The sequence below is a fragment of the Tamandua tetradactyla genome, chromosome 15 (assembly GCF_023851605.1).
Source record: "Tamandua tetradactyla isolate mTamTet1 chromosome 15, mTamTet1.pri, whole genome shotgun sequence".
Taxonomy (NCBI): domain Eukaryota; kingdom Metazoa; phylum Chordata; class Mammalia; order Pilosa; family Myrmecophagidae; genus Tamandua; species Tamandua tetradactyla.
Genome location: NC_135341.1, coordinates 18,619,740 through 18,643,262, shown reverse-complemented (window position 1 = coordinate 18,643,262; position 23,523 = coordinate 18,619,740). Strand labels below are relative to the sequence as shown.

The window sequence follows — 23,523 nt, the reverse complement described above, 5'->3', positions numbered from 1 at the left end:
AACCATTGATTCTGCTGAAATCTTTGACATCTATAACTACATAAGAAATAAAAAATTCAGAAACAATGTAATTTACATGTCAGCAAGTGGTGAGTAACTGATGACAATCTGGAGTAAATCTTAAACCTTTAGAATTTATGGATAGGTTCTAATGTGTTTCCAGTCATAGAAAATGAAAATTTGCAAATTAAAAAAAAAAAACTAGGTCTCAGAATTTTCGATATAAACACAAAAGAATTTGGTTATTCTACTGAGAGGAAATGCAATGAGAAGACTTGGTCATTGTTTCCATATATACAAAGAAGTGAAAGGCGGCTGTTTTGAAGATTTTCTTCTGTGTGAGCACACATTTCGACCATATTATGTCATGAATCTTAGACACTATATAAAACATTTCCTGCATTTTTGCCTGTTGTTTGAACCACAAAAAAAGGACAAAGGCATTTCTTCAGACTCTCCAAATTCATTATTTAAACTCACATGCCAGTTAGCCACACATTGAAAACTGATCAAATGTAGTAATAAATGTAAAGCTACACAATGAATGTTTACCACACAATGGGTTTTCAGGCTAAGGAAATAAAAAATTTCACATAATCTAACCCAATTTACAGATCTCTGCGTTTTCTATGAAAACATAAAAAAATTCTAATGGACAGAAATGTAACTATCTACATGTTGAATATAAGCAACGTTTCTATAAACATCAATGCTACAATACAGCATGCTAAAGATTTCTTGAATTTATGGGCTTAAATTATTGTCACCTGATGTCCTGAGATTTGTCACATACATTAAAAACGCCTTTTGTATTTATGCGCAACTTTTTTGTCTGTTCTTTGGAACAGGGAGAGAATCATTTGGGCCTTAAATCTCATTCAAACTGTTCAAATCCATCAAAATCTCAATCTTTGTATTTCAATCCAAAGTACGATTCTGGGATAAATGAGAATTCTATCTCCATCTCTAGCAAACCCTAGAAGGACTATGTCTGCTCTCTCAGGACAGAGGGCAGAGCTGTTCAATTCCCAGCAAGTTTTAGATTTTCACTAGATTCGAACCAGGGGTCTCTGTTCTGGCCAACTAAAGGTCTGGAAAACGGATCCCCAGGATCTCCACAGTGAGACAGTTTCCAGTTGGCCAAACAGGAATCTCTTGCTACAGCCTGATGCTGATCCATAGTGCTGGGTCACATATGTGATTAACAAACAAAAATTCTGCCCTTCCATCATACAAAACCTGTATTTTCCAGCATTCTTGGATAAAAGCATTCTTAAAATTGTGGCCGTAAAGTGAGTACCTTCAGTTGTAAAATAGAGAAAATGATATGTTTGATCAGAAATGGAATCTGTGCCTGGCACATGGGAAAACATTCACTGAGCACCAAAATAATGACAAGAAAATAGAAGGTGAGTGGCTGTTAACTGCAAAAAAGAGTAAGAACATCCTTTGATGAACTAAGCCTTGTCATGAGGACCGATGCACATGAAAAGAAGCTTTAAAGGTATCAGTGTCCAATAGTCAATGAAAGAGAGATACTCATTTGCACCAGGATATGAACAGTCATAATAGAATACAACACAACGCAAACAACAGAGTTTTCTTCAGACGGAATTTCTTCTCCCTTCAATTCAGGAGTGAGTTGGGAAGCATAAACATTGCATATTTAACTTTAGAAATGGTTTCCCTTTGAAAAGTAGATCTGGACTGTTTTGCTGAGCAAAATTATTGTTATTTCTGGCTTCTTGCTTTAAAAGGTCAATAGATCCAAATAACATAAGTATTTAAAAGGTCTGTTTACCTCTTATGTTTGGAAGCCTTGAACACCTAAAAAAAATGTATTCCTTATCCCCAGGAATAGGACCAAGTTTATATCTGCTCTGAAGTCAAAATACTAGAAATGATGAAAGTCCCCATTTTCAATTATCTTTCCTTTTGGAAGGATCGTATCCCTCTTTCCTCCACTTTCAAGGAGCCAGCATGGGAAAGCTTCTGTTCTTATTGACAATGCCAGAAGACACTGCCACTTTGGTTCAGCAAACATCAAGAAGATTTTAGGAACAAACATGTTGAAAACCGTTTTTTGTTTGTTTGTTTTTTTACCAAAAGCAGAATTATCTTGGCAGATAATGCATAACAATAATGATTTTGGAGATTATTTTAAAAATCTGGGTGGGGTTTAAACACCCACTCAGCTTAGAAGTTTACACAATGTACATCCAGCATATAAGCATCTAGATATATGCAATGCTGCCCTCAAAGAGGAAATCAGAGGATGTTTTCAACAAAGCATGCTCTATTTCTCCTAATTTCATATAACCTTGGGTTCTGGACCTTAATGCATTCCTATGAAACATGACCGTTCTCGTCATGATATTTTGCCAGTATGTCTTTGGCTTTGGTTTGATTATTGAGTTGAATGGCCACAGACAGCTTGGAGAGAAGTGGGGCGTGAACCCTCTACAACTCCTTCTGGTACGTCGGACATTCTTCTTGAAGAGGGTGTTTCTTACAGTGTCTTCGAAGTCTTGAGGCTTATACTCCCCTGTTCTGTGGTCTTCTGCCTTAGCAGCTTTTTACACTCGGGAGCTACTTCTCTAACAGCATACTGGATTCATTCATTCTTCTTACTCAAGTGATTAGTAAAGACAGACACTTCCAGTGAATCTTCTGGCACTTAAGCATAAGGCAGATGATGTGGGCCGTGGTGTTTGCTAACAGTAACAATAACCAGAATGTTTGCTTCTGGTGAAGAAAAGGTTTGATGCCATAACAGCAGAAATGTTCCACACACTCATTTGGTTTTTGCCTTCATTGGCAAATGAAGAATGTCAAGAGGGTATGGGCCAATCATCTGTTGGCATCAGGCACAGCCATGATCATGAGATGTAAGACTTGAAATTGCTTTTTGATGTGAAGCCCTCTTTCTATTAACCTGCTGAAGGCAGGTATACATCCCATAGGGAAAAGAAAGGTGGGTAGTTCCCTGAAAAATGCTTTCAACCTTACTGCAGCTTCTCTATGGCACATTTTATCTCATTTAAATTAATCAGCATTAAACTTGGCATCCAGTTCTCAGTATTGCTTGACTTTGGCAGTAAACCCTAAAAGTCAAAAAATTCCTTCAGATTCCAGATCCGATTCTTTAACTCTCTCAAAAAATTTCTGCAATACAAAAGGAACTTTTGCTCCAAGGTCTTTCTTTCAATCACTGTCCAATAGGACTGTAAGTGGAACACCAAAAATGCCACTGTCTCGTTCTTTTACTTTTTCCAAATTGTTTCTTTTCAGTAGAATTCCAAAGGTATCAAAAAAGGCAGTCAATTCAATTAGAGGAAAATGGTGGATGTTCTTTATGTCCTCGACAGACAGATCCCCTACTTCAGTTAAGCCAAATCTGGTTTTCTGAATAATAAATTCAAAGCATTATTTTCTTTCTTAATATCTGACTTAAATTTATTTCTTTTGGGACCTCTGCAACCATTTCTGAATAAGATACTTCAAAGAACAGTTCTTCCACGTGTTGTGGAATGTTCTTTTACAAATAGTCGTCACTCTTTGCATTCTGAGCAAGCTTCTGTGACCCACCGGGATGAACTGGTATGTCTGGAAGTCTTGAGTACGGACATGGAGCCCACACTGGGAACTGCACATGTCTCTTCATCATGAAACCGTCTGCCAGAGGTACTGTGAGAGAAGCACCATCCCGCACAGGACTTCTGGTTCAAATAACTGGTGCCACCTCTTCCTCTTTCTGGGTGACATCCAATTCAGCAGTGTACTTGTCATCACTGTCACCCGGAGGAGACTCATTGACTCCAAAGATATCTCTGACATCCATGACAGACTGCTTATTCTTTTTCTCATGTTTTGAGTATATGCATTGTACCTCTTTTTTTAGCACAGCTGCTTGGGTTCAAGTCAATGTAGAGAGCAAAGCTTTGCCATCCTCCTCTTCATTACCTGAGATCGGAGTTGATAAGCCCACATCTTGCAACCACTGTGCTTCAAGTTCCCCTCATCTAGTGCCTTGGCCTCCGTGGGCGTGTGCTCCTCCTGCCCTCCCATGCTGTGTGTCCTCTTTTACTTTCTATTTCACGCCAGGAATCCTCCACATAGGCACTGTCTACGGAGGTTTGAGTTGGAACAGTAAATGCAGGAGAATATAGGAATTCATTGGAGAGCATCCTTCTAATTCTTCAGCGACGAGGAATGCATTTTCTTATGTTTTTAAAGCTCCCACTGTTGAGAAACATTGTCGTATGTGAAGGCAGCCTTCCCCCCTTGTGGATCAGAGTGTCTGCAGATCACTTCAGATGTCCTAAGGCCTGCTAGGCTGAAGAGTGAGGCCAATCTCTGCTTACTGATGTGAAGTGGTGATTCTGCTGCAGGGCTGGCTGGCGGCACCCTGGGGCCTGTCGTGTGGCTGCATCCTGGTCCCCGGGCTCTGGGCAGGCACACGCAGTGGGATCAAAGGAGTGGCCGGCTGTCCACACTACACAGCCAGGGTCCCTGACCTCCATCATCCTAGGCACATGCCTGCCCTCCGCCTGGGAACAAAGGCAGCCACCCTCATCTACCAGCTCATCAACTCATCAGCCCTAGCATTCCTGTTCCCAAAGTCAGGCATGACCAGGCCCCAGCTTGCTGCTCTCCCCTCCAGCTGTCAGCAGTGAGTTCTTATTATGGAAAGCTTTCTGCTCACAGCACCTCCTAAAGAGACTGCTCTCAAATTGTATTTACACATATAAAATCTCTCTTCTTGCTCTGACAACATCAGTGAAGTTCTGGTACCAAAATTATTTTCTGTCACCCAGCTCTTCTTAAAGTAGCACGAATTGGCGGGCCGCGGTGGCTCAGCGGGCAAAGTGCTTGCCTGCTATGCCGGAGGACCTCGGTTCGATTCCCGGCCCCAGCCCATGTAACAAAAACGGAGAAACAGAATACAATAAAACAAGAAAATGTTTAAAAATGTTTCCCTTTCTTCCTTCCTTCCTTCCTTCTATCCTTCCTTCCTTCCTTCTCTCTGTCTTTCCTTTAAAAAAAAAAAAAAAAAAAGTAGCACGAATAAAGCTACCACAGTAAACTGCAAACATTTTTGGTTCTCTGCTGCCAGCTTTATTTCAGGGATCTGGGAATTCAGAGCAAAATAAACAGATGCAGATAATGCCTATACAATGCTAGTTCATAACCATATGTCCATGTTTGGATGAAATTACATTGAATGATTGAATATAAAACAATAAATACTTTTCACATAGTTTTGACTGTGAAAGTAAAGCCTCAAGTAACACCTTTATTAAGAGATAGATATAACTGGGGATGTCAAATTGGGGGGGAGAGGGTGTGTGTAATTCCTCCCTGAAAAGAAAATGCCATTTCTTTCAAATAAAAAATGCTTGGGGGACAAAAAAAAAGATAAATGCAATGTGGCCTGTACTTTCAGAGGAAAAATTAATATCCTCAAAAAAAAAAACAGCGAAAAACAACCCATACAGTATGCTACCATCTTGAGTGACTTGTTTATATACTAATCAAATTGGTTATTTATTATTGGTTAAATAATGGGGACATGGCAATATGGAATAGGTAGGAAACATGATAAGCTAATTTGAGAAAAGAGTTAGTGTTGGTTTTTAAAGAACTAATTATCAAAAATAGCTTGCTGGAAAACCAAGCAGTAACCTTCCACCTCCACCAAAAGACTACAGTGGGCTGCGGTTACCCACAGAGCATAATCACAAAGGACTTCTTCAACTTTACTCCCCAACTTCAGACAAAAAGTCCTAATCCAGTCAAGTCTCCCTACTCATCAACTACCACCATCACGGATGGATTTCTACCTTCAGGCCTCTGCCCGCCATGATAGACGTGTGTTATCCACACTCATTCCCCCTTCTCCTGGTGAGAACAATCCAGCATTACCGCAGGAAACCACCAAAGCCCCATTCCTGATTACTTTCACTCAAAGCCACTACTCCAGCACCACGATCTCTCTTCTTCATCTCATCAAAACTTTTATAAATCCTAACTACTACATATTTTTATTTTTTCATGTACCCTATTTCTCCAAATAAATTATAAAACCATGGTCTTACAGTCCATTTAATTATTTCTCAGCATTGTAACTGGCATGAAGGAGATAATAAATTAATCTACCATTACTGAGTACTTATTATACCACTTTACTAAGTGGTTGCCCATTCACTACTGAATTCAATCCCCACAATATAGACAGTGCTATCTCATTTCACAGACAAGTACATCGAGGCTGAATATAGGGGATGTACAGCTAGCAAAGGAACAGATTTAATCCAAACTTGTCTTCCACGGTCTAAGTTTTCAAGCACTGATGATGATAATACTTGAAAGCAGGGAGGGGGGAAGTGCATGTGAAAATAATGATTTCTGGGAATGTTTATTTTGTTGACCGGCTACTGATGGCCAAACCCTTACCTTCTCTCTGTGCATGAGGTTCTGATCATTTGAGAGTCCCTGAATCCAGGCTTGAAATCTACTTAGAGCTAAATGGAACAAACCATGACTTCAGCTAAACAGAAGAAATTTAGGCCTATCCTCTTTTTTTAAAAAAGTTCTGTTGCTCAACCATAAATACCATGTATATAAAATTTGGAGTTTGTGCCTAACCTGCTCTGACCAAAATAAGGCAGGGGTGGGGAATGCGTGGGTGAGCAGCAGGCTAAGAGAGGCAACGAGGATTTGGGGAGTAAAGTTACAAAGGGATAATTCACATATGGATCATTAAGATCTCAGCATGGTTAAAAAGAAGCTCATATCTTGGGTTCCCTGTTTCGTCCAAAAATTAAGTGCCAAGAAGTAGGAAATTCTGACTTTTGGTTAAAAAAAAAAAGGTTATTTAGCAATAATTTGTTAATAATAATAATAATAGGTTAATAATTTAACCTATTTAAAAGGTTAAATTAAAAATTATTTAACAATAATTTGTTAAAATTAGGTAACAAAAAGGTATTTTTCAAGTCACATACAAAGTAGGGTTAATTTCAGGAATGGAGGTCAGCACTTTGGAAACAATTCACTTACTAAACTTGCCACAAGACCCTGGCCAAAGAGTTAATCTCTTAGGACCAGCTTCCTTAATAAAATGGGAAAACATGTTTGTTTTTCGTAGCTACCTCACAGAATTATTATGAGAATCAAAAGGAAGTATATATGGCAAGATATTAACCAATATGCCCAGATGAGGCAGTGCGGGCCCATCCAAGTCTCCATTCAGACAAGTCTATCCAACATGATAGAATTGCCGCATCAGTTACAAATCACCAAAAAACAAAAAGGAGATGCAATCCTTATATTGCCAAGAATATTCACCAGATATTGTGAAAAAACCCTTAGGCTTTTATTTAAACACTACCAAGCCAGGAAGTTCAATTCTTCTTTAGGTATTTCATATTTGACACACTTGCATTTCACAAAATAAAGCCATTTAATTTTAGAATTAAGATTATACCTAAATAAATAACTTCAAGACACAGTCCAATACTTTTAGGCAATTTCTACAGTGGGGCAAACCCCAAAGTACGTTTCTGTAGAAAGTTAATAGGTACAGGTTGTTTCTTGTTTAGTTTTGGGTTTTTTTGGAGGGGAGGGGTGCGAGGGGAGAGCAGTGTACAAAAGGGCAGGTAGTGGAGAGGTTGTGTGGTCAACTAAGCTTGGGAAATGCTGTACTACGTAAAACAACATATAAGTTCCTTGAATACAGTACTGCTCAGAGACTTTAACATGTTATGCATTTCAAATCCCTAAGTAGGTACTGGAATAAAAAGCATTTTCTAAGCTTATTTACATAGAGCCTGTGTTCCATGGGAAAGACACTGGAAAATGTAACAGAAGATAGTTTAAAAAGGAAATACATGTAGCAGAAGCTCCTTCAGAATATATTGCATTTTTAGAGGGTAATGAACAGGGGAGCGGGATAACCGCACAACAGACTGAAGGTCCCAGGCTTTCTCAGTTCTATTCAAAGGGCATAATGCTCCTGAAAAAGTTCTTGATTCCTTAGAAGACACTCATGTGGGGCCAGAAAGCAATCCATCTAAAGTTGGAGAGTTATTTTTTTTTAATATTTCATATCAAACCAAATATATATATTTAAAAATAAGAAACAGAGAGACACCGAAGAAGGAGAAAGAAAATCATAGCCCTTTGCTTCCTTTTTTGCTTCCTTTTTTTTTTTTCATTTCATTTAGCCTTGATAAAAATCACCTCAGGGAATTCTATAATCAACCACATCAGTTTTCAGGAGATGTATCATATGGCTGGAACCACAGGTCAGCAGACAGATATTCAGCAAAAAGGAACAAAGCAGGGAATTCTACCCACAGAGGTCCTCCTGTGGAAATGTGAAAAGTGAATTAGTAATAAGAAAAAAACAAAAATAAAAAAAGTGAAGTGATATAAAGTTGCCTCATTGTTTTATATTGAGTAATGTAAATATCAGTAAGTCTTCTTGAGGCAGAAATCGACTTGTTCATGTTAATAAATGTGAATCCACAAATGAATACGTTCTAACTGGGACACTTCCATTTAATGGTTTCTGTGATCACAAATTAAAATACCATCAGGTATTTGATGCACGTAACAAAGAACCTTGAAGAATGAAGCAGGCAGGGCCTAAGAATATAGGGATTTACTGGGGACTAGGGGAATTTGACAGTACAAGCCAAGCCTCAAGGCATTCATGCTCAATTTAATTAAAACACAATGCTGACCAAAGAGAACAACAACAAAACTGCAAACAGGAAAAAAAAATGAAGGAAACAGGTGCTGTCCAAAGTCAGCCCGTGGGCTGCCAGTTTGAGATACCGGGGTAAACTATCATCCTTAAGAGGATTTGAACTTAATGCACTACAAATTTCTAATGAGCACATTAAATTTACAAATTAGGAAGTTAAGAATCGCATGTCAAACCAGAGCTGCTAAATAAATTTGCTATCATTGATGGATATTTGCAGGGTTTATATATAAATACAAAAGGCTTTTAGCACCGTACCCTGAATTTAAAGCCTTATAATGACCTGCTGAGTGACTCGGACTAGGTATGTCACCTCTGAGCCTCGGTTTCTCCATCTAATAAATGAAGATGATGACACCTGCCCCTTGGTATTGTAGTACAGGTTACACGTGATTTGTAAAGCTCTTAGCATATAGTAGGCACTCAAGTAAATGGCAGTTAATAATTTTTATCACAAAGCATATTCAGGTTAGTATTACAATTAGAACAATTCACTTGAGGACAGAGTGAATCTCAGAAGCAAACTGCTAAATAAATGATAAACTAGTCCCTTGGAGCACGCTGCAAACAGTTTGACCAGTCTCAGCCTCTTTCCAGAAGTCATGAAAAGTTGCAGGTTCTATCTCACAGAAATGCTCAGAGCCTGGGAGATAAATACACTGGTACTGCTCAAACCTGAACAACGGCTTATACACATTTAGCATTAATTCTGATAAATATTTCTTAAACACTCAATTTAAACCCCAAACACACACAGGATGCTCATACATAGCTCCCTGCCAAACACTTTGCACTGTGAACAGTCATTTGCCCCCCATAATTCACATGCATGAATGTGACCATTCTCACGTCACCTGCCAGCAGATGATGTGTATACTTGCTTTTTAAACACTGAACGCTATCCCCTGCAGAAAACTTAAATTACACTTTTTTTTTTTGGTTCATCTCTGAAGAGGTTGGAATGGGAAGAGGAAAAATGATGAAGAACACACAGGTGCTTCCTACCTAATTAAAAGAGAAGTTTACAGCTGCACTGGTAGTGAATCATTGCGGCACGTAGCTCCGTCAAGAGCCATATTCCATATGCCTTCCCGAAAACTGCCTTCTCTTAGCTCGGTAAAAATGATGACTATCAAGTAACTAATGGTATACTCTGTTTCCTGGTTTTCCTCCCCATGGACATGCCAGTTCATTTGTGTTTCCTTAATTCTAAAAATAATTAATAACCTTGAAACAAGAGGGTCAGAGCTTAGTGAATGAAGCTTTGATTTATATTGAATCAAAGTGTACTGTCAGGAAAAATAAAAAGCAAGATGCAAAACTATGTATAACGGTTAGTTACCGTTTATGTAAGAAATACACACACACTACCTATGACTGCCTCTACAAAAGCCAAGGGACTGGGGGTTGATGGGGTAATATAGACAGGATCTTGGAAATGGGACTGTAGAGTCTTTTGTATCTTTAAAAAACTGCATACCTGATGCGGTGTTCCTAAAAGGTTAACTTCGACATTTTAAAAAATGTATGTGGTCCACTAGTGTTTTATTATATTTTAAATATGTAATGTCTAAAGTGTTTACATTAACCTGTTTTTAACTTTTTAATTATCCATAGGCATTTGCATTTTTGTATATAAATAGAAAAATGAGAAAAATCTACACCAGATCACTAACTTTAAGGAAGAGGAGTTACCTGGGACTGGAGGTATTACATTTTCCTCTACCTTTCTGCATTGTTTGTATCACTTTTAAATTTAAAAATAAAATTAAAAGATGTGCGGAAAAATAAAGGAATGGGACTGAATTAATTCTTTGGTTACAAAGAGGTGGCTACATGCTGAGGTAGGATGAGAATCTTGCAAATAAATTCCTATCTAAATCAAACCTTTTATTACATCTCCTGAAGGACACTGGCAAATGTGGAAGCCATCTCATTAAAACAGGAGCTTAAATAATTATATCAGGGTAATTTTCTGCACTCCAGCTTATCTTGATTAAAAACCTGGGATTGAAAATTGTTCACCTGTGCACTGGACTCTACTGCGGCACTGTAATCTTGCTCTATAACATTCTCAAGCTGATCACTTTGGGGAGCAAATCCTATTTTCGTCCTATTGCTTGGTAGTTAAACATATCAACTTAAAATTATTGTTTGCAAAAAAAAAAACAATTTTTAAAAAAATTATTGTTTGCTTCTGTTCAGAGAACTTAAGATACTCTTCTACTCTTCAAAAGTACCTAGCAACGAAGAAAGGTGAATGCTTATAAACAAGAAGAGAGCACTGTTTTACTTAAGGAAGGGTAATGATCCTCATTTAAAAAAAAATCAAACAAAACAAAAACTAGCTGAAAGGGTATAAAATGTATCATTGTGGCAAACAACAGTGGTGTTGTCTCTATCCCACAGGAAAAGGGATTAAAATAAAAAACAAGGTAGTGATTTGACAAAACCATCAGTTTTCATGATCCATACTCAACAGAATGTCATCAGCTTTTCCTTCGGAGAAAAGTGAATTAATTTCACTGAATGTGTATGAGGGTTTTCCCCCCACCGGGAGAGGAAATGCTACCTTCTCATTCCGAAATTTTAAATGCAATTGATTTTCCATTTCTTACGCCTCAAAGCGCTATACAAGAGGAGGTCTCTGAGGGCAATTTGGATATATTCTCTCCCTCTCTTGTTGCGCCAACTTAAAAAAGGCACTTTTCTCCCATTTAGAGGTTCTGTGAACAATGACCATCAAATACCTCCGGAGCAATTTTCCTCACACGTTTTTACCCTGCTCGGCAATATCAAGCGACTTCTTGATAAACTGAAGCTTACGTTTAGCTCAGAACTTCAATCACCTTTCCTCTTTTAACATTTTTGAATCTTATGCTATTTCTTGCTCATCAACGTGGGATTGCTGGAGCCTCAGCAATAACAGGAATCTAAGTCGACACCTAGTCCAACATAATTTTTTTACTCTAATCAACACACCTCCTTGGGCTGATCCAGACTGGGCTCAGAGAGTTCAAATTCATGAACCAATCCCCTTTCCAAGTAGCCAGGTCTCACTTTAGGGAGATCTTCCTGTCACAATTTACTTAGAAAGTCCCAGGCACACAGCTCAGGACCTCACAGAGCAAACTGAACCTCATTTCTATATTTAGCCCTTCATTCACTTCAAGTGTTTGTCTCTGCCTGTCCTCGTCTAACATGCCCCACTGTCAACCCCTTAAATAGCTGGTGATAAAACTGGACTTAAGAGACCCATCTTCTATCAATTAAAGAAACAATCAGAAGAATATGGTATTAAGCAGGGTTGACCAGAGCAAATAAACAAATGTGGCTTTAGCTTTTTTAAAATTGTATATTTCTACCCTAATAAGGCATTCTTTGGGGTAGAACTACTGATGGGGCTTCAGTAAGGGCTAGGCACTGTGTTAAGCTTTATCTCATTTAATCCCTTCTATACCCGATGAGCTAGGGGCTATTCTGACTAGTTTTCAGAAGAGGAAAGTGAGACCCATTAAGTTAAGGTTGTATCATTTAGACAAAAGGCCCGCAGTTAGTAAGTACCAGAGCTTGAACACAAACCCAACAAACCCAAGCACTCTGACTTTTAACCATTATGTTCTGCTTCCATTCTCAGAGTCTGCTTCAGCTCTCTCATTCTCAGTAGGACCTTATGAATTTGTCTTCAACCCTGTCAGTTAGAGTTGTAACAGTATTTAAATTACCAGTGTTTAAATTAAGATCCTAGAATAACACTCAATGGTCACAGGAAGTAAGCCAGTAGAAAGAGAAGAGGCTGAGGCAGATACCTAGGAGCATATCTGGAGCACTGGGAAGGCAGAGAGAACAGGAAGAAAGGGAAAGGGACAACACAGACTCAGCTGCAGGTCCCATGATGCCTGATTTCCTTTAGTCTTGTTCTTTGGATCTCTTTCAGTTGACTTAATTTGAGTGTGTTTCAATTCATTATAACCAAAAGAGTCCGCCATGCCAGAGACCCGGGTTCAATTCCCGGTGCCTGCCTGTGCAAAAAACAGACAGCAATGCTGAAGAACAAATGGTTCTAAAATTGCCATCTCTTTTGTTTTAAATCATGCAGAAAAAACATATTGGACCCTGAATTAAATTGTGACAGTCACATACAAACACCATATGAATTTTGAATCCCAAATCATCTCTTTTTAAGGTTATAATACATTTGTCAAGTGAAAACCTTATCCCTCTTTATCTTCAATCAGCTCAAGGCTTTCCATGTCTATAAGCTTCATTCTCTCCTGGGACTTAAGAAATATTTTTAAAGTAATACAGTGTAATTAAATTTAGCCTATTCACGCCCCCTTCCAAAGATCTTCTAAACAAAATTTACTCAATTTCACATTTCAGAAGAAAAGGAAAATTAACATTAAAGCATTTATCCTCCACCACTATTTATGCAAAGGTTTTAATTTATACATTCACATTTGCTAAATACAAAACAGAATTGGACTGCAACTGTACAATCCTAATCCACTCCACTGCTAAACTAAATTCATTTCAGATAATTGAACAGAAGATGCAAATATTTGACTTTGATTTTTTTTTACCATTTCAACCCACAGAATTATTTAACATAGTTTCCCACATTAGTAGAACCCTCCCACATGATATTTGTTTAACTCAAGCCAATACTGCCATCAGAAAAATTTGATTAAAAAGGAAATTTTCTTAATTCAGCCTATATTTTTAGCATGAGCATGATTTTCTTCAACACTTTACCACCGTACCAGAATAACCTCTTATCCACACAGGCTCTTACTATTGACATTCATATAAATATACCAAAACTCATCTGATACACATGCACACAGATGCACATACAGATACACAAATAAATCAGATATTTCATAAGGAGCCAGTACCTTTGATAAGCACACAATCATTGATCTTTACACTTTTTTAAGTGTATATCGCAGTGCATACCTGACTACATATGAGGAAGGAAACAAACATCCTCTGGAGAATTTACTGATTTGAGATAGTTTATTAACCTGACAAATATTTGCCATTCTTTATCAAGAAGCTTGAAGTCAGATAATTCTCGGTTCGAATCTTGGCGCCAACACTTAACATTTGTAAATCACAGACCTATTAATTATCAATTCCTCACTTTCTCAACTATAAATAGATATAAGCACAGCACTGATTTGAAAATGAAATAAAATAATCCATTTGAGCACAGTGCCTGGTACACATAATCTGAGTTCAATAAATATTACTACAACTTACAACAAATGCAGGATGATTATGGAATTGCAGCATTTAATCCACAGCAAGCCACTAGCAACAAGCTAATGTAATGTGAAACTCAACCCCCAAAAACTGATCATGTTCAGCAAATAGCAAAATATCTATCAAAATACTAGAAAACCTCTCTTGTAAGCCATGCCTCCTCAAGAAGAGATAGATTCAGGCAAAGAAGAATCAATCAAAATGATTGGTAATTGGTTGCAATCAACTAATAAAAGTTAAAGGAAACAAAAAACAATCAGAATTGTTTTGGGAAAAAAATCAGGAAAAGGAAATTTGGAAAATATATTTAGGTTCAGTTTGAGAGAAAGCAATGATCATAATGAGAGTATATCAAGTGCTTACCATGTGCCAGCTCTGTATTATATGGTTTATCAGTGCCATCTTATCAATCCTGCAAGCCTTGTAAAACATAGGTATAATTTAGCTCCCTTTTACAGAAACTCAGACTCTACGAGGTAAAATGCACAAGTTCCCACAAAGACCAGCAGGGGCCTAGACCTAAACCCATGGACTGGCAGCCAAGGAAAGAGTTGAAACCTAGAGAACTGGGTTGAATAGTGTCTCCTGCTCCCCCATCCCCCTACCCCTCAATTTCATTTCCACTAGGAACCTCAAAATATGACATCATTTGGAAACAGTCTTTGCAGATGTAAGAAGTTAAAATGAGGTCATGTGGGATTAGGGCATACCCTAAATCCTATCTTGGGTGTCTTACTTTGCCAGAGCTGCTGTAAAAAGAACCACAGATTCACTGGTTTAAACAGGAACTTACTGTCTCACAGTGTGAGACAAAGTCCAAAATTAAGGCGTCAGTGGGATCATGCTTTCTTCTCTGAGGTCTATAGCATTCTGGTGGTGGCTTACTGGCAATCCATAAATCAAAACTCAGCCTCCACCTCTCTCTCTAAGCCAACTGGGGAGGTGTCCTCACTGCCCTCCCCACTACATGGGACATGACTCCTAGGGGTGTAAATCTCCCTGGCAACATGGGACAGAAATCTCGGGATAACAGGGACCCAGCATCACAGGATTGCGACAACCTTCTTGACCAAAACGAGGAAGAGAGAAATGAGACAAAATAAAGTTTCAGTGGCTGAGAGATTTCAAGCAGAGTCGAGAGGTTATCCTTAGGCACCGTATAGATATCGCTTTCTAGTTCATGGCATATTGCAGCAGCTACAGGGAAGTACCTTAAACTGTTAAATTGTGTTCCGTAGCCTTGGCTCTTAAAGATGATTGTATAACTACATAGCTCTTACAATGTGACCATGTGATTGTAAAAACCTTGTGGCTGACAGAGTATGGACAGATGAGTAAGAAAATAAGGATTAAAAATAAATAAATAATGGAGGGTGAGAAGAGTTAAAAAAATTTTTGGATAGATTGCAATATTAGTGGTCAATGAGAGACAGAGGTAAGGTGCATGGGATGTTTGGGTTTTTTTTTTAAATTCCTCTTTCTGGAGTGATGCAAACGTTCTAAAAATGATCATGGTGATGGATCCACAACTATGTGATGATACTGCAAGCCACTGTTTGTATACTCTTTCTGGAGTGATGCAAACGTTCTAAAAATGATCATGGTGATGGATCCACAACTATGTGATGATACTGCAAGCCACTGTTTGTATACTTTGAATAGACTGTATGGTGCATGAAGCTATCTTAATAAAAATTAAAAAAACAAAAGAAAACTCTACCTCCATCACATGACCATTCTTCTCTCCATTTATCTTCTCCTGTGTCCAAATGTCCTCTACTTACAAGGTCTCAGTCAAACTGGAGTAAGGCCTCACCCTAATTGATAACATCTTCAAAGATCCTATTTATAAAAGAGTTCATATCTGCAGGACTGGGGGTTAAGACTTGATGAGGTCTTTGTGGGGGACATAGTTCAATTCATAGCAACTGGTACCTCATCAGCAGAGGAGACGGCACACAGAAACACAGAACCATACCAAGAAAAGATGGCCATGTGAAGACAGAGGCAGAAATTGGAGCCATATATACAACTTTAAACCAAGGAACACCAAGGACTACTGGCAAGGAGAGATTCTTCCCAAGAGCTGCCAGAGGAACCTGTTGACACAGTGATTTGGACTTCTAGCATCCAGAACCATGAAAGAAAGAATAAATTTCTGTTGTTTTAAGCCAACCAGTCTGTGAGTGTCATTATGGCATTCCTAAGAAACTAACACACCTAGGAAGATAATACAATGATTCATTGTAGCCTTGCAATGTTGACACCTCATCCCAAAAGAAAATCCGTGAACTGAGAGGAGACACAGTATTTGAAACCAACCATTCAGAAGATCACCAGACTAGTGTCAAATAACACCACTGTGTGTTTCCAGTCCTTTCAAAAGCCAGTGTAGGCCCTAATTTGCAAGGAGGTCTGTGACAAGCTCCAGCAGCACTGCACATAATAAGAAAACATAACATTTTTTCTTGATAACAGGAACATCTGGTTATGCCAAACACCAGAGACTCACAACAGAAGAGATTTTCAAATTATAGCCTCTCTAAAGGCTGAGAAGTACTTAGATAAAATTTGATTATTCCATACCAGCCTGTAAGCTTGATTCTAAGAAAACAGGATCAAGAACCCTAAGCAAAAGATGTCTGATGCTCATATGTAAGACCTACGTTTGCTCTATCCATTCCTTATGTCCATCTACCCATTCATACATGAAAAAACATTTTATGAAGACCCTACTAGGTGCCGGTCATTTTGCAGCGACAAAAGTAAACATGAGAAATGTATGTCCATAACCCCAGGAAGTTCATCTTCAGCAACGATGAGAAAATTCAACAAGTAATTTGAAGTATGATGAGAATTACCAAGGGGACATGAAAACTGTTATGAAGAATATGAGATGAGGCTGGCCAGGGTGGTTATGCACAGCTATACATATGTACCGTGCAAGGGTATACAATGAACAAATGATGGCTGAAGTGTAGCCCTCTCTGTGGGTACATAACTGCCCAGAAGAATATCACTTTCTAACTAGCACAAAGAAGACATTTGGAGTAGCATCAACCCTGAAGCTGTAGAGGACAGGGGCTAAATCTTGCAGGTCATGTCAATGAATTTGGATTTCATATTAAGAGTAACAGGAAATATTTGAAGACATTTTCAAGAATTAGTCTCAGCATTGCTACCTATTATAACTTGCCAAAGCCCAACCAAAATCATTCCAGCCAATCCTAAAGAATACCTAGAGCAATATATAAGATTCTACAAAGCTTCCATGCACTAGGGTAACTTTCCAGAAACCTACAATAACCAGATGGGTCCCTGGACCAGATAAGTCCTGAAATCTAGGGGGGTCAGTCTGTCCAGAACATCAACTAGTTTCATCTACCTACCCATGTTACTGACAGCCCCTTTCAACATGAAAAAGTTAGAATGGGAATAGCCCAAATACCCCTAAAGAGTGGGACAGAAAGATCAAAGGTGATGGTGGAATTATACAGAGAAGGTAGGGTTTAGCAAATGAGTATGACTGCTGAATCATTATATTCATATTTCTTTTAGTCTCCAGTACCTTAGAGCAGCTAGAAGTAAAAACCTAAAATTGTGGAACTGTAACCCATACCAAACTCTAAAATCTGTTCTACAACTAATTGTTGCACTGTGCTTTGAAGTTTATTGCTTTTTTGTATATGTTATTCTTCACAAAAAATAAAAAAAAATGATGATAAAAAATATGTATTCTTTCTAGCCTCCAATGTTCTGGAGCAGCTAGAAGGAAAAATCTGAGAAGACGGTACGGTAACCCATGACAAACTCTCGGATCTGCACTGTAACTACTTGTTGTGCTTTTTTCTTTCTTTGCTTTGTATATATGCTATATTATACAATAAAAAAGTTATTAAAGAAAAAAAGAATTAGTCTCAGCTGTCTAGGGGAGAAAAGACAATAACTCACCCAACATTCTTTTCCTTACCTATGTAACACTAAAATAATTCAGGAAGATGTATAAATAATTGAAGCTAAGACCATCTGTAAAAATGCCATTTTGGCTCTTTACCAATTGATGTGCATTTAAAACCTTGATAATAAATGTAGCTTTTTTCACTCTTTTAACTTCAGGAAGATTGAAATGGTTTATTAATCAAGTGCATTTTCACTAGATTCAGTAGGATTACAGACCCTTTTCAAGCCTTTCTTCTCTTTCACATATCAAACTCTTGCCCTCAAGAGATGTCACTACCGTGCCTAAATTAAGAAGGGTTAGTCTGTAGAAATGGGATCAGTTCTCCCCATCCAGTATATTGTGATACTGCAAACATGGAAAATAAAACCTACTACTTTAAGATATATGAGTCCTGCTTCAGGAATTTCTAGTTTCAAATCAAGCAAGAATAGCTCTGTGAGACAAAGCTATATAACATGAGGATTAAAAAAAAAAAAAAAACATTATTTCCTGGGCAGAAACCAGGATGCTCAATAACATGGGGTCAGAATAAGGCCATCCTAAACCCAAAATTATCTATGTGTGAGTCAGAGTACTTGAGAGCTTTAGAGCAGACTTCCCAGAGTGGTTTGGTGGGCCCCAAATACTACAAGATGCATCACAAAACCTGTCTCTACTCAGATAAATTTAGGAAAACCCACACACTGCTTCCCTGCCCTGTGCTTCAGTTTCCTAACGTATCAAATGGGAATAAACAGACATATCTACCTCACAGGTTTGAGGGGAAGAATGGCACATAGGAAATGCTAAATAAATAAACTAATATTGCCATTATTAACTTTTGGAGCATCATGGAGATTTTCCACAGGTAAGACCCCCTGAGAATTCATGCAAACAAATAACGCCACTGAGTTTTATGTATTCCAGTCTTTTCCAACCTTAGCTGGCCACAGGATCCTTTTATCTCCCCTTAAAGCACAGACTTACCCTGTGGACCACTGCAGAGCTCACTGGGGAGTTGCTACTCCTCATCTTGTTGTCTCCGCCTCACTTCTTTCTATTTCTCATGGGTGAGCCAGAAGATTTGATGTATAACTTAAGCCATGAAAAGGCAGAAAAAGAAAAACCAGTACCATGGTGAAGAAGCCTTTAAATTTCCAGCTCCTCATCTCTCAATCTGTCCTTGATATTTCCTTTGGAATTTAATTCCAAGGTAATAAAAGGGGGCTTTCATTCCAGGTGGTGTTTTTATGTATAATTTTTAAATTAAAAAATTGGCTGAAAGGTCAAATGAAATGACAATAAAGGGCATCGTGCCCAGACTTGGCATAAAAATGCACACCCTGATTCAACAAGGATAACTATAAACAACCCAGGGCCAGTAAGAACTTAATTTCCCAGTGCAGAACTGGAGGAAACAATGGGAAAGTTTGTTGACAATGTTAACATAGCTCAGATTATTTCTTTTTTCTATTTAGATAGCCTAGAACACTAATCTATACTTACTAATATTCTAGAACAACTAGGTTAGACTGGTAAAAATGAAGAACCCATCCTCTTAAAAAATAACAACTCACATTTACAGCCCTAACTATCCTGAATGCATCACTCACTACCCTTTGAGGAAGTGGGTTCTTTCCCATTTTTTTGAAGACTAAACTGAAGCACCAAGCATTAAGTAACTTGCCCAAGATCACACAGCTAGTAAAAAAGGAATTCGTTTTTCCATTTTTTAAATGTTACTTACTTTATGACCTAGCTTTTAAAAAGTTTGAATGAAGTCTACTTCTGACCCCAAAGCACTGTGTAGACAAGAATTAACCAAACTTCAAACAATCAAGAACCACCTTCATAATTTGTCATAATTGAAATACCACCTGTTATTTATTTAATATTTTAAATGAACTAACTTTTTAACTTGAATAAATTTACCTTGAAAGGAAGCATTATTCCATTACCATGAGAGTCAAAAATCAGTATCTCCCAACTGTAAATAAAAGGTAGCCTGGGAAATAAATGTAATGCAAATAAAAGAATGTTATTAATTTCTAGCTTAAAACTGTTATGTACAGAAGGTTCAAGGCTGAGCTCTGTATGTTGTCTGTCTATCTCTCTAAAAAGGAGCTCAGCAAGTGCTAAAAGATATTAAAGACTCACTAGCACCAAAATGAGATTTTCTCCTCAACATAATCACATACATTGAAAGAAGAGAACTGCAAAGGGAGTAGCTGTCTCGCTTTAAGATTCAAAACTACTTAATGTCATGAGGGTGGACCACCTCCAATCCCCTCACCTATCATGGGTGACTCCACACTTTGAAAAACACTACTTGGAACTAGGGATGTCACAAATGGAAATTTATGTCCCAATAAATCAAGTTTCCTCCTGCAGGTTTTTTATATAATGAGAAACCACACAGATAAATGGAAAGTACTGCTTCTAGGTTCAATCCATCAATGTTGAAATGATACGATAAGGGAAATCTGGGTTGGCTGGCAAGTACTCTATAGAAAGCAACTTGTGGTTGTAGCTGACCACAGGATCAACACCAGCCAAGAGGGGGACACAGGTCCTAGGAGAGGGAAGAGACTATTAGGCTGCATTCCTAACCCATTAAGGGCCATCCAGAGAAGGAAGGGGAGCCTTGTCTGCATGATGAGCCAAAGACTACTCCTGACACTCAAACAGTACAACTACTAACAGGGCATGTCCTATTCAGAAAAGATAATCAGGAATGGTGAAACGTCTGAATATTAAGCCATTTGAGGGATATGATTACCCTATTTAAAACTGCAACTTGAGTCCCTCATACTGATCAAAGGCAGGATTCTCTGTAGGATGTGGGCAAAAGCCAATTTATGACACTGGGGTTTCAAAGGGATAGTTGATTGCAAAGCAAAGCAAGGAGATCAGATATGGCCTATGGACCTAAAAGCAGTCTCCCAGAGTCTAAAAAGTTTAGGGTTTCTATGGATTCAAACAAGGGAGATTGGAGTTGTTACCATTACAATAATAGGTATGAACAACTACAATTTACAAATATAAAGGAGCAGAGGTAAGCTAGTACTAAGCTAGAATAACCATAATAATAACAACTATAGTCATTTGTTAGTTCTGGGCTGACTCAAGTTCCTTCATTATTATTAGGTGATTGTCTTTGTGATAGTAAGACCCTAAAGCGGTAAATCAGGATAAGGCTGTACAAGTGGGGCCAGTAAGGAGGTTTTCACAATTGGCAATTCAGTGGGTTTCACTAATCTCAGTACTTCCTTTTGGCTATTCTACAATATACCAGAAAGTAAGAAAAAGGCATCTATATAATGATTCAATCAACATAGATGTTTTGTTAAATCTTAATTTCTTGGTTACCCAGAAATTCCTGGTTAAAACTGCAACCTGAGTCCCTCATACTGATCAAAGGCAGGTTTCTCTGCAGGATGTGGGTAAAAGCCAATTTATGACACTGGGGTTTCAAAGGGATAGTTGATTGCAAAGCAAAGCAAGGAGATCAGATATGGCCTATGGATCTAAAAGCAGTCTCAGAATATGCAACCCTTACTATGTTCTTGTTTTGTTTTCCATAGAATTGTCATCTCCTACTATGCAATGCAAAGTCTTTTTATATGAATTTATTGTCTATCTCCCTCAATGAAGGCAAGCAACTTTTACAGAATGGTTCATTGGTATATGTCCAGTGCTAGAACACTGCTTGACATATAACAGAGGCCCAGTAAACTAAATGATTAATCAATTATTTTAAAAGAATTGTGATGCTTACAACTGGAAAAGAGAAAGCTTAGGTGAAATGCAATAAACTTTTAAACATGTGAATGATGATTTATATTTCGTAGTGAAAAAAGTGCAGGCTCTGGTATCAGAAAGACATAGGTTTGAATTTGCACATCTGACACTTATCAAGAACTGCACTCTGAACAAGTAAGCAGCCTACCTCTCAGTTTTCAGAGATAACTTAGAATCCAAGAGAATCCAAGCATTTTGGAATAGAAAGAGACTGTATTTATTAAAATAGGAATAATAACAGCACTCATTTCCCTACGTGACTGTGGTAGTTAAATAAGATGATGCATGTAAGAGCTTTTAAAAATCCTGATCTATAATAAGGTCCAAATGAGGTAGGCTAGAACAGGGAGAGGGGGGAGAGAGAACACTGAAGGAGCCCTTGAACAAGCACAGTTAATCAAGGTCAGAAAGGTCCTGTCCAGCACAAACACCCTGCCCGGGGGGCACTATCCACTTATGGGAAACACCTGGTGATAGTCCACCCATCTGGAACCAAGCAACACCCACCTGTGTCCAGCACAGAAACCCTGCCGGTGGGGCTACCCACTTACAGGAAATACCAGACAGCGGCTAATCCATCAGAAGCCAAAAGACCCCCACCTGAGTAAGTCATCTACAGAGAAGGGTGAAACCAACCAATCGACCCACCGAAACGCACTGTCTACCACCGAGCATCGCCCCAGGAAGAGGGGAGACAGAAGAAACGCCCCTGAACAAAGAACTGGGAGGAGGATTAAGTAAACTAATCAACAAAAGCAAATGGCCCCAGGCCCTCCATCTTCCTTTACTGGCAAGAGTGCCCCATGCTTCTTTCTCTGCATGTGTACTTAACAAATTTCTTACCTACTTGCTCTATCTGGGCTGTGCCTCTGAGTTCTTTCTTATGGCACAGCCAAGAACCTGGAAATTGAAATCCAATAGCACAAACACAACATTATTCATCTACATTTAAATGCTTCATATTGATGGTCATGATTAGTTGCTGTGTATGGCACTCAGTGGTGGCAGGAGTCAGCTCCTATTGGTGCCAGATAACTGTGTGTAACCTTTCAGAACTCTGTGTTCAGTGACTTTATACTGGCCTCTTGAAACTGGCCATGATGGGAATATTTATACAATGGAAACTGGCAAACACTACAAATCAGGGTAGCCTATATAATGGTTGTTAATCATTAACCAGCATTCCATGATAACACTTGAGAGCAGAAATAGGGACAATACCAAGATGAGAATGAACTTAATTACAAGTAGTTCAGATTAGAACCAGCTGTATTAAAGGTTTAAGTAGAAGCTGGATGACATCGTTTGTCAGGAGCACATAAGATGTAATCATTGCATTATTTTCCTGTGCAGGCAGGAATCTCAACTGTTCACACCTCTGTATTTCCCAACACTGCCACAGTGCCCACACATGGCACAGTGTTGCAGTAGTCAATTGTTTCCTTCCAACTCAAAGATATTCAAATTCTATAATATATGTCTAATCACACTAGATCTAATTTCCAAGGTTTTAATCTCTAGAGAAAATGGGGCAATGTTCTTTCAAATACGAAGAGTAGGGTTCCTCCTTTTAAAATCTGCCTTTTCAAATAAAAATGCAACAACAATGGAAACGTTACATAAGGAAAATCACACCATGCAGTTGTACCTATCATTCAAGGTAAAACAATGTGATCTTTTGTGTTCTCCAAAAGGAACCTGAAAACTGAACTAATTTTAGCTAAAAATGCAATTTACATGA

General features: G+C 38.3%; 1 protein-coding gene and 1 pseudogene across 7 annotated transcripts in view; both read right to left on the bottom strand.

Moving 5' to 3' along the window:
• The window catches only part of MAGI1 (membrane associated guanylate kinase, WW and PDZ domain containing 1), a 708,398-nt gene that overhangs the window by 568,334 nt on the left and 116,541 nt on the right, over window positions 1-23,523 (bottom strand). The window lies entirely within an intron of this gene.
• On the bottom strand, window positions 2,101-4,324 carry LOC143656957 (rho GTPase-activating protein 28 pseudogene; annotated as a pseudogene).